Raw genomic sequence first — 11,958 nt, forward strand, 5'->3', positions numbered from 1 at the left:
TTACGGGTTATCTGCTTTAAGCTGTGCGTTTGTGAATTATACCACCAAGTCAGGCACTTCTGATTTGAAGCTTTCCTTTTCAGAGGATCCACAGTATCCAAAGTTATACGCAGTGAGGATGTAAAACTATTGACGAGATAATTGACCTCACTGGGAGCAGAGTTTAGGTAGCTGCTCTGCACTGTGTTGGCACATGGCACTGAAGAGCATAACAATGAAGGAATTAGATCCTTAAACTTAGTTACAGCACTTTCAGAAAGACTTCTACTGTAATAAAACTTGTTCCCCACTGCTGTTTAATCCATTAAAGTAAATGTAAATGTTACTAAGAAATGATCAGACAGGAGGGGGCTTTCAGGGAATACTGTTAAGTCTTCAGTTTCTATGCCATATGTTAGGACAAGATCCAGAGTATGATTAAAGTGGTGGGTGGGCTCCTTTACATTTTGAGAGAAACCAATTGAATCTAATAATAGATTAAATGCAGTGTTGAGGCTGTCATTCTCAGCATCTACATGGATGTTAAAATCACCCACTATAATTATTTTATCTGAACTGAGCACTAAATCAGATAAAAAGTCTGAGAAATCAGACAGAAACTCTGAGTAAGGACCAGGTGGACGATAGATAATAACAAATAAAACAGGTTTTTGAATTTCCCAATTAGGATGGACAAGACTAAGAGTCAGGCTTTCAAAAGAATTAAAACTTTGTCTGGGTCTTTGATTAATTAATAAGCTGGAATTGAAGATTGCGGCTACTCCTCCTCCTCAACCTGTGCTTCGAGCATTCTGACAGTTACTGTGACTCGGGGGTGTTGATTCATTTAAACTAACATATTCATCCTGCTGTAACCAGGTTTCTGTAAGGCAGAATAAATCAATATGTTGATCAATTATTAAATCATTTACTAACACGGACTTGGTGGGAAAGAGGCTACAGTCACTCAGCAGGTGTTGTGCGAAATTCTGTTCCGCCGTGAAAATCTGTTCCCCCTGTTTCGAGAGAGCGCAGCCAAGCCTCTATCCCACCAACAGGGTTCCGGAGCCGGTGCCTTTATTTGAACCGTTAGGCAGGTTTTCCACCGCGGAAGCACTCGGTGCTCGGCCGAAAAACGGGTTCAACTCCAGCCCCACAAGCTAGCTGGTCTCGAACCAAGAACGCGTGACGAAAGCGGCAGAAGGGCTGACTCTGCCGTCTCAACATCAAGTTTTCTACCATATTACATGTGTATTACATGAGAAAAGCGAGGCGATTTTCACAGCTCTGAATTAGGTTGGGCTCTAAGGCTGAACTTGCTGCTTTGTATCAGTTCATACCACAGATAAAAGGACACAAAGTGCGTACTTGTCGTCTTGCTCTAATCTCTGTCTGTGTTTACCTCTGTGCTGCACACAGATGCTGCAGTAGTTTGATTTGCAGCACAAGAAAGGGGAGCATGTTCTCCCACTTTTGTGCGCTTCGGCTTCCGTGTCCAGACGAGGATCCACCCACACTGATCCGACAGTCTTCACTGATCAATTTCTCGATAAAAGTCTTTTACAGTGTTTATTCCTCTCATCAAGAATAACAACTCCTGTGAATATGAAAACATTTGCTCTTTATTTGCCAACGTTACACGGGGGGGAAAATTGATAAATGATATATATAAATCGAGCTATACAGATTAATAAGCTAACAGACAGCAAAACACCACTGTGCTCCGAAACAGGAATTGATGCAATACCGCAGTGAGAGCCAATGTCATGTCCTGGGCTGTTTGCCCAGCGTTTTGTGTTAATAGTTTATTTCCTGAGTTTGTCCTCCCTGTATGTTTGTCATGTTCCCAGTGTTGTGACTCGTCTGCGTGTTCCTTGGTTTATCACTTCTTGTTTTATTTTGCCAGTGTGATTTCCTTGTGCTTTGTGTTTAGCTTTGCTTCCCCTGTGTAATTAGTTTCATTTGCCTCACCTGTTGTTCCCTGCTGTTTCCTCTTGCCCTGATTACCCATTGTGTATTTAAGATTTAAGATTTAAGATTTAAGATAGTGTTTATTTGTCACATGCACAGTTATACACAGTACAATGCACAGTGAAATGTATTTTGTACCTGAAACCATATATACACACACATATAAATAAGAAGAATAAAAATAAAAAAAAAAGTAATTCACACTATACACTATACTCTATATACTATACACTATACACACTTTTATAAATTATAATATTTACATTGTGTCATGTCCTGGGCCGTTGGCCCAGCGTTTTGTGTTAGTTTATTTCCTGAGTGTGTCCTCCCAGTAGGTTGATGTCTTGTGTTTCCTAGTGTTGTGATATGTCTGCGTCTCTGTCCTGAGTCTGTGCCTTGTTCCCCGTGTTTAGTCAGTATGTTCCTTGGTTTGTCACTTCCTGTTTATTTTGACAGTCTGGTTTTCCTGTGCTTTGTGTTCAGCTTTGCTTCCCCTGTGTAATTAGTTTCATTTGCCTCACCTGTTGTTCCCTGCTGTTTCCTCTTGCCCTGATTACCCAGTGTGTATTTAAGCCCTCAGTTTTGTTTTGTTCTCTGTTGCGTCGTTGACGTTGTGTGTCCGTGTGTTCCTGTGTTCCTGTGTTCCTGTGTTCCCTGCGCCTGCCCTTCGTCTCCCTGTGCCTCCCTTCCAAGGTTTTTGTATTTTTGTGTTTCCCCGGTGGAATAAACGCCCTTTTAAGTTACCTCTGGAGTCCTGCGTTTTTGCCCTTCCTTGCCCGTTTCCTCCCCGGCCATGACAGAACGACGCAACCATACTAGAGACCATGCAAGCTCCGGCCGCTACAACGGCACTCGCCTGGCGCTGGGGGGACCAGCTTTTTTGAACGGTTCCCGGCGACGCCGCTCACCGCCCCCGCCTAAACCGCAGGTCTGCCGCGTGGGCGGACTGTTTTTGGCGCCGGCCGCTCCCTCACCTGCCTCTCCGTTCGCTCGCCCCTCTTCCTTCTCACAGACGGAGCAGCAAGGGAGGGGGAGGGATTCCCGGCAGCTGCGGGAGGAGTTTTTTCCGGCGCCGCGTGGTATAACGCCGCGGCTATCCCAGCCGTCTGCACAGCCGAGTCTACAGCCTGCTTCCGTGGCGTGGAAGTTTAGCTCTCAGCAGCAGAAAGAGCAACTTCAGCCCGTCATGTACTCTGCTGCTTCCTCCCTCTCAGAGGAGAGCAGGAAAATTCTGATTCGAAGAGTGGACCGATTATGCTTGGACTTGTTATCTGACCCGTGTAAGGAGGAACAGGAAGTCATCACCACCAGGCTTCAAGACCTGATTGCCAGTTTCCCTTGGCTGTTGGACTCCTTGCACGGGTTAGTGAAAGACTTTGTAATCACCACCCTTCACCTACAGCCAGCACCACAGACCACTGCTGCAGCCTCTCAGCCACTCCTGTCAGTTCCCTTAGCTTCTTCCCAGTATTCCCAGTCAGCTGTAGCTCCAGCTCCCCCTCAGTCGCAGTCCCAGACCCCTCAGTTAGCTCCAGCTCCCTCTGCTCACCCTGCTCCAGCTTCCCATGCACCCGTACCTGTTCCGCGGGTGGGGGCAGCCACGGACGGGCTGACCTCTGCACCCGTACCTGTTCCGCGGGTGGGGGCAGCCACGGACGGGCTGACCTCTGCACCCGTACCTGTTCCGCGGGTGGGGGCAGCCAGGTCCAAGCCTTCACAGCAGTTTTCAGTGTCGTCCACAGTGCCTCTTCAGCCTGTCTCTCAGTCAGCTGTAGCTCCAGCCACCTCCCAGTCTCAGTCAGCTGTCGCTCCAGCCACCTCCCAGTCTCAGTCAGCTGTCGCTCCAGCCACCTCCCAGTCTCAGTCAGCTGTCGCTCCAGCCACCTCCCAGTCTCAGTCAGCCTCTGTAGCTCTCCCCGCTTCAACTTCCCCAGTGCCAGCTCTCCCCGCATCAGCTCCCTCAGCTTCCACGCAGCCAGTCGTCTCCCGGCCTGCTTCCACGCAGTCCCCTGCACCTCGGCTATTCCCCGAGCGGCCCCTGCTGCTCAATAAAGCAGCAGTGTGCCCTGTTCCGCGGTCCCAGCCTACGCATCCGGTGCCTCACTATGTAGGCCCCGTTCAGCCCATGGGCTCAGCTCACTCCGAGCCGATGGGGGTCTCCGCTCAGTCCGAGCCAGGGGGTCCCGCTCAGTCCGAGCGCTCCGCGCCAGAGGGTCCCGCTCAGTCTGAGCCGATGGGGGTCTCCGCTCAGTCTGAGCGCTCCGCGCCAGAGGGTCCCGCTCAGTCCGAGCGCTCCGCGCACGAGGGTCCCGCTCAGTCCGAGCCGATGGGGGTCTCCGCTCAGTCCGAGCGCTCCGAGCCAGGGGGTCCCGCTCAGTCCGAGCCGGTGGGGGTCTCTGCTCAGTCCGAGCGCTCCACGTCGCCCGAGGGTTCCCCACCAGAGCCCGGGGTCGCCCGTCTCCGCCGCCGCATGCCCCGCGGTCGGCCTCCAGTGTCTGCTCCCCGTCGCCGCCGCCGTATGCCCCGCGGTCGGCCTCCAGTGACCCCTCCTCGTCGCCGCCGCCGCTGGGAGCGCGGTCGGCCTCCAGTGACTCCTCCTCGTCGCCGCCGCCGCCGCTGGGAGCGCGGTCGGCCTCCAGTGACTCCTCCTCGTCGCCGCCGCCGCTGGGAGCGCGGTCGGCCTCCAGTGACTCCTCCTCGTCGTCGCCGCCGCCGCTGGGAGCGCGGTCGGCCTCCAGTGACTCCTCCTCGTCGTCGCCGCCGCCGCTGGGAGCGCGGTCGGCCTCCAGTGACTCCTCCTCGTCGTCGCCGCCGCCGCTGGGAGCGCGGTCGGCCTCCAGTGACTCCTCCTCGTCGTCGCCGCCGCCGCTGGGAGCGCGGTCGGCCTCCAGTGACTCCTCCTCGTCGTCGCCGCCGCCGCTGGGAGCGCGGTCGGCCTCCCGTGATTCCTCCTCGTCGTCGCCGCCGCCGCTGGGAGCGCGGTCGGCCTCCCGTGATTCCTCCTCGTCGCCGCCGCCGATGGGAGCGCGGTCGGCCTCCAGTGATTCCTTCTCGTCCTCGTCGCCGCCGCCGCTGGGAGCGCGGTCGGCCTCCCTCGTTGGGATTTTGCTTTGTGGCCCCTTGGCCTCTGCGGCCTCCTGAACTGTGTGTTTTTTGTTTTTGGATTTCCCACTGACTCCCCTGAACTGTGGACTGTTTTTTCCCTTGCTGTTTTTGTTTTGTCATAGCTCCTGGACTGTTCCTTGTTTCGACCCCCTGTTTTGGACATTGGAGCTCTCCGGCCTTGTGCCGTCGCTTTTGTTTCATCCGGTTGTTTTTTTTTGTTTTCTCATCCCCGTGTTTCTGCTCTGGTTTTTGGACTGTATTCAGCTTGTGCCATTGCTTTTCTTTGTTCTGTTCCTTTTGCTTATTGTTTTTTGCCCCGTGCACTACCCTTGCTCCAGTGCTTCCTTGTGTTTTTGGGTTTGTTCCTGACTTTGTTTGCTCCCTGTCTGTTTTTGTTTCGGGCCCTCCTTCCTGGTCCCCCGCCTCCCGCCCTGGTCTGGTTTTGTTTCTTGTTTTGGCCGTCGGGAGCCGGCCTTTGAGGGGGGGGGTACTGTCATGTCCTGGGCCGTTGGCCCAGCGTTTTGTGTTAGTTTATTTCCTGAGTGTGTCCTCCCAGTAGGTTGATGTCTTGTGTTTCCTAGTGTTGTGATATGTCTGCGTCTCTGTCCTGAGTCTGTGCCTGTTCCCCGTGTTTAGTCAGTATGTTCCTTGGTTTGTCACTTCCTGTTTATTTTGACAGTCTGGTTTTCCTGTGCTTTGTGTTCAGCTTTGCTTCCCCTGTGTAATTAGTTTCATTTGCCTCACCTGTTGTTCCCTGCTGTTTCCTCTTGCCCTGATTACCCAGTGTGTATTTAAGCCCTCAGTTTTGTTTTGTTCTCTGTTGCGTCGTTGACGTTGTGTGTCCGTGTGTTCCTGTGTTCCCTGCGCCTGCCCTTCGTCTCCCTGTGCCTCCCTTCCAAGGTTTTTGTATTTTTGTGTTTCCCCGGTGGAATAAACGCCCTTTTAAGTTACCTCTGGAGTCCTGCGTTTTTGCCCTTCCTTGCCCGTTTCCTCCCCGGCCATGACACATTGTGCAATAATGGTCCAGTTAGGGCTCAGAGTTGAGCAGACGGATGGCTTGTGGGTAAAAACTCTTCTTCAACCTTTCAGTCTTAGTCCTCAGGCAGCGGTAACGCCGGCCTGATGGGAGCAGGGAGAAGAGAGAGTGTCCGGGGTGGCTGGGCTGTTTTAGGATCTTCATGGCCCTCAGCCTGCACTGCTTGGTGTAAATGTCCTGCAGGTTGGGGAGGGTGGTTCTGATGGTTCGTTCAGCTGAACGAACCACCCTTTTTAGGGCCATGAAGTCCTGCTTGGTGCAGTTTCCCATCCAGGTGGTGATGCTCCCACGCATGATGCTCTCGATATTTAAGCCCTCAGTTTCCATTTGTTCTCTGTCGCGTCGTTGACGTTGTGTGCCTGAATGTTCCTGTGCTCCCTGTGTCTCCCCTTCGTCTCCCCTCATCTGCCTTCCAAGGTTTTTGTATTTGTTTTCTTCCCGTACCCAAATAAATACCCGTTTAAGTTATGCTGTTCTCGGGAGTCCTTCGTGTTTGCCCTTCCTCAGAGGTGGGAAGTAACGAAGTACAAATACTTCGTTACTGTACTTAAGTAGATTTTTCTGTTATCTGTACTTTACTTAAGTATTTATTTTTCTGACTACTTTTTACTTTTACTCCCTACATTTTTACACAAGTATCTGTACTTTCTACTTCTTACATTTTCAAACAGACTCGTTACTTTTTAACACGTCAGAGAGAAGTTTGCATTTCCGGTCAGTGCGCCTCAAACATCAAACGATCTGAGCCTAAACGGTGGAATAATAACACATTAGAGACAATCGTACTGGTGTATCCTCCATCATCGGGGCTTATCTCGTACAAAGGGATTAAATACGCAAACCCATATAATTAATGTATCATTTATAGCGCTATAATCGGGCCGGACCGAGTCCGTAACTTGCGCTGCGGCACATAAACAGCTTAGCTAGCGCTACTGAAGAGGAGCGAGCATGAAGGGAGTAACGTGTGGCAGGTAAATGCAACGTTTCTAAATGCTCAATAAATATCAGCAAACACACAAAGTGTGTGCAGTTTGTCACACAGTGTGTCTGCTAGCTAAAAGAAGAGCTGCTGTATTTCAGGGAGAGCAAAGAGAGAGAAGTTCATTCAGAGATGGAGAAAGAGGACAGGAGAGGAAGAAGAGAGGTTAGATTTAAAGGTAAGGACTGGAAAATAAACTGAAGTATGCTGACTTTGTGTAATTCAAAGATTGGATGAAAATACTGCAGTTTAGTACGTAATAAACAGGTTATCTTGTTGTACTGTATTTACAGTAAAGCTCTGTGTTGGACTGGAGCACAGTGCTTGTGTTCATGGTCAGAGTTACAGGTTACATCAGTACAGCAGAGATGAGTTTGAATCAAAGCTGCTGATGCTGAGATTCATTCACTGAATCCAACATTTATGCAGCCTGTATGCTGTCAGTGTAGGGGATGGAGATCAGCTCAGATAGCTGTGAAATACTGGGTTACATCTTTGTGAGTTCAGTTCATCCACACAGAGCAGTAAACCTCAGAGCAGCAGCAGCAGGCCAGCTGATCACAGCCTGCACACCAACATCATTTACTGCAGCTCACAATAGAAAGTTGTGATTCTTCTCCCCATGCAGAGACACTACAGCTGATCTTAGGGTTCCTCCACCTTCTGAATCCCACTGTAACCCCTGAGTATCCTCATGTTTGTGTTTAGGTGGAGGCACAGTCACCCTCTACTATGGAGGACACAGAGAACAGAGCTGTGTTTAAATTCCCTTTCACAGTTTGTGTCCTACATAACAGATTCAAGCTGAGTGCATTCATTAGAATTAAAATTTAGATTGGAATAACATTTGTATTCTCGTGTATTATTTTTTATTATTACAATAATATATAATGAGGTTTGGTTCATTTTACAGAAGAATAGCAGGTAGAAACGTCCTCCAAAGAGCCACTTTTACTTTCTTACTTTGAGTACATTTCAGAGCCTGTACTTTTATACTTTTACTTAAGTAGAGAAGTTGAACCAGTACTTCGACTTTTACCAAAGTATTTTTTAACACAAGTACTTGTACTTCTACTTAAGTACAGAATGTCAGTACTTTTGCCACCTCTGCCCTTCCTCGCCCGTTTCCTCCCCGGCCATGACAGAACGACGCGACCAAACTATGGACCCCGCGGACACCAGGAGCCCCTCCGAGCAAGAGGAAGTGATTTTGGAGCTCATAGATCTCATAGATGCCACTGATGAACCCCGCCGGATTATTCAGGCAATTTTTTGCTGCAGACTTTTTTCTTCCTCCACTTGGCTCCTCACCCATCCTGACACTGCCTCACTTGCCCATTCCATAATCATGCTCCGGAAAAATTTACAAGCTGAACTGTATAATATTGGTCGCCCTGTCCTGGGCAAGGACACAACCTTTTTCCTCCAAGCCATTGCTAATTCACCTCTCCTTCCCACTCCAACAGAACGCGAAGGAAGCAGCGCACCCGGCGTCGCCGTACTCCTCCCCAGTCACTCTCATCTCAGTCAGCTGTAGCGCCAGCTCAATCGCAGTCTCCCCAGTCAGCTGTAGCTCCAGCTCAGTCGCAGTCTTCCCAGTCAGCTGTAGCTCCAGCTCAGTCGCAGTCTTCCCAGTCAGCTGTAGCTCCAGCTCCCCCTCAGTCGCAGTGTTCCAAGTCAGCTGTAGCTCCAGCTCCCCCTCAGTTGCAGTGTTCCCAGTCAGCTGTAGCTCCAGCTCCCCCTCAGTCGCAGTGTTCCCAGTCAGCTGTAGTTCCAGCTCCCCCTCCGTCGCAGTGTTCCCAGTCAGCTATAGTTCCAGCTCCCCCTCAGTCGCAGTGTTCCAAGTCAGCTGTAGTTCCAGCTCCCCCTCAGTCGCAGTGTTCCAAGTCAGCTGTAGCTCCAGCTCCCCCTCAGTCGCAGTGTTCCAAGTCAGCTGTAGCTCCAGCTCCCCCTCAGTCGCAGTCCCAGACCCCTCAGTTAGCTCCAGCTCCCTCTGCTCACCCTGCTCCTGCTCCCTTAGCTCCAGCTCCCCCTGCACCCATACCTGTTCCGCGGGTGGGGGCAGCCACGGACGGGCTGACCTCTGTATTCGCACCTGTTCCGCGGGTGGGGGCAGCCACGGACGGGCTGACCTCTGCACTCGCACCTGTTCCGCGGGTGGGGGCAGCCACGGACGGGCTGTCCTCTGCACTCGCACCTGTTCCGCGGGTGGGGGCAGCCACGGACGGGCTGACCTCTGCACCCGTTCCTGTTCCGCGGGTGGGGGCAGCCAGGTCCAAGCCTTCGCATCAGTTTTCAGCGTTAGCTGCAGCAGCAGGGTCTCAGTCAGCCTCGGTGGCTCTCCCTCGCCCTCGGTCAGCCATAGCCCCAGCCTCAGCTCACTCCCAGCCTTCTCAGTCAGCTGTAGCTCAGTCCCAGTCTACGCAGCCAGATTTCCCTAGCTCTCGGTCAGTTTCCACGCAGCCAGATCTCCCTAGCTCTCGGTCAGTTTCCACACAGTCTGCTCTCCCTAGCTCTCAGCCAGCTCTCTCGCCGTCTGCTTCCACGCAGTCTGCTTCCATGCAGTCTGCTCTCTCTAGCTCGCAGTCTGCTCTCTCTAGCTCGCAGTCTGCTTCCACGCAGTCTGCTCTCTCTAGCTCCCGGCCTGCTTCCACGCAGCCAGTCGTCTCCCGGCCTGCTTCCAAGCAGCCAGTCGTCTCCCGGCCTGCTTCCACGCAGCCAGTCGTCTCCCGGCCTGCTTCCACGCAGCCGTCTTCTGACACACCCAAACTGTCCCCTGGGCAGCCCCTGCTGCCCAGGATGACGGCCACTCAGCCGGCACCATGGCCCTCTACAGCCCCTTGGCCTTCAGCAGTGCCTCTGCCTGCACTACTTCGGTCATCACCTCCATCTTCAGACTCAACTGGTCTGTCTGCGGAGCCGCCCCCGTTGTCTGAGGAGACAGCTGTGCGCCCTGCACTGCAGCCGGGGAGTCCTGAACCTCAGTCCGAGCTGTTGGGGGTCTCCGCTCAGTCCGAGCCGTTGGGGGTCTCCGCTCAGTCCGAGCGCTCCGCGCCAGGGGGTCCCGCTCAGTCCGAGCCGTTGGGGGTCTCTGCTCAGTCCGAGCCGTTGGGGGTCTCCGCTCAGTCCAAGCCGTTGGGGGTCCCGCTCAGTCCGAGCCGGTGGGGGTCTCCGCTCAGTCCGAGCGCTCCGTGCCAGGGGGTCGCGCTCAGTCCGAGCCGTTGGGGGTCCCGCTCAGTCCGAGCCGGTAGGGGTCTCCGCTCAATTCAAGCGCTCCGAGCCAGAGGGTCCCGCTCAGTCCGAGCCGGTGGGGGTCTCCGCTCAGTCCAAGCGCTCCGCGCCAGGGGGGTCCCGCTCAGTCCGAGCCGGTGGGGGTCTCCGCTCAATCCGAGCGCTCCGAACCAGAGGGTCACGCTCAGTCCGAGCCGGTGGGGGTCTCTGCTCAGTCCGAGCGCTCCGCGCCAGGGGGTCCCGCTCAGTCCGAGCCGGTGGGGGTCTCCGCTCAGACCGAGCGCTCCGAGCCAGAGGGTCCCGCTCAGTCCGAGCCGGTGGGGGTCTCCGCTCAGACCGAGCGCTCCGAGCCAGGGGGTCCCGCTCAGTCCGCGCCGGTGGGGGTCTCCGCTCAGTCCGAGCGCTCCGCGCCGCCCGAGGGTTCCCCCCCAGAGCCCGGGGTCGCCCGTCTCTGTTTTATTTTGCCAGTGTGATTTCCTTGTGCTTTGTGTTTAGCTTTGCTTCCCCTGTGTAATTAGTTTCATTTGCCTCACCTGTTGTTCCCTGCTGTTTCCTCTTGCCCTGATTACCCAGTGTGTATTTAAGCCCTCAGTTTCCATTTGTTCTCTGTCGCGTCGTTGACGTTGTGTGCCTGAATGTTCCTGTGCTCCCTGTGTCTCCCCTTCGTCTCCCCTCATCTGCCTTCCAAGGTTTTTGTATTTGTTTTCTTCCCCTACCCAAATAAATACCCGTTTAAGTTATGCTGTTCTCGGGAGTCCTTCGTGTTTGCCCTTCCTCGCCCGTTTCCTCCCCGGCCATGACAGCCAACACCAAGTGACCAAGAGAGGAACAACAGTGAATGTCACCAGTCATCTGTAAAACACGGTGGAGGCTCTGTCATGGTTTGGAGCTGCATTTCAGCCAGTGCTGTCAGGCATCTTGTCCAAATTGATGGAAATATGAACCCAGAAATATATCAGCGGATTTTGATGCACCGTGCAACATCTGGAAAGCATCTGATTGGCAACGGTTTCATTTTTCAGCATAACAATGATCCCAAACACAGTGTCAATGCAGTAAAAGCATATCTGGATAGAAAAAACACACAATGGAACACTATCAGTTATGGATTGGCCTCCCCAGAGCCCAGACCTCAACATTATTGAAGCAGTGTGTGAACATCTTGACAGAGGACAGAACAAAAGGCAGAAACATCCAAAGAAGAGCTTTGAATGTCCTTCAAGAAGCCTGGAGAACTATTCCTGAAGACTACATTATAAAAAATTTTAAGCTGCCTAACAGAGTTCAGGCTGTGCTGAAGAATAAAGGTAGTCATACCAGATATTGACTTTCAAGCAGTGCAAAGGCTGTTTTTACCTTATTTACTATATTTCATGTATGTGTGAAATAAATTGCTGCACTCATTTCCCATTTCCCCTTAGCAAGATATAAAAAATGACAGTTGGCTTCAGACTTTTGCACAGTACGGTATGTCATGTTCTTATTTTCACAGCTGTGACAATCTGTGTACAAACTCAATTTATTATTTAGTCTTTTCTCTTTGCTGCATTGCATTTCAGAAAAAAGTAACCGTTGTTCAAATTCCATTAGTTCCAAGTCCAATATGATCAGCTGAGTTTCAGCTGTGATTGCAGAGCAATGTAGACACACCGGT

This window comes from Archocentrus centrarchus, chromosome 24 (assembly GCF_007364275.1).
Source record: "Archocentrus centrarchus isolate MPI-CPG fArcCen1 chromosome 24, fArcCen1, whole genome shotgun sequence".
Classification (NCBI taxonomy): Eukaryota; Metazoa; Chordata; class Actinopteri; order Cichliformes; family Cichlidae; genus Archocentrus; species Archocentrus centrarchus.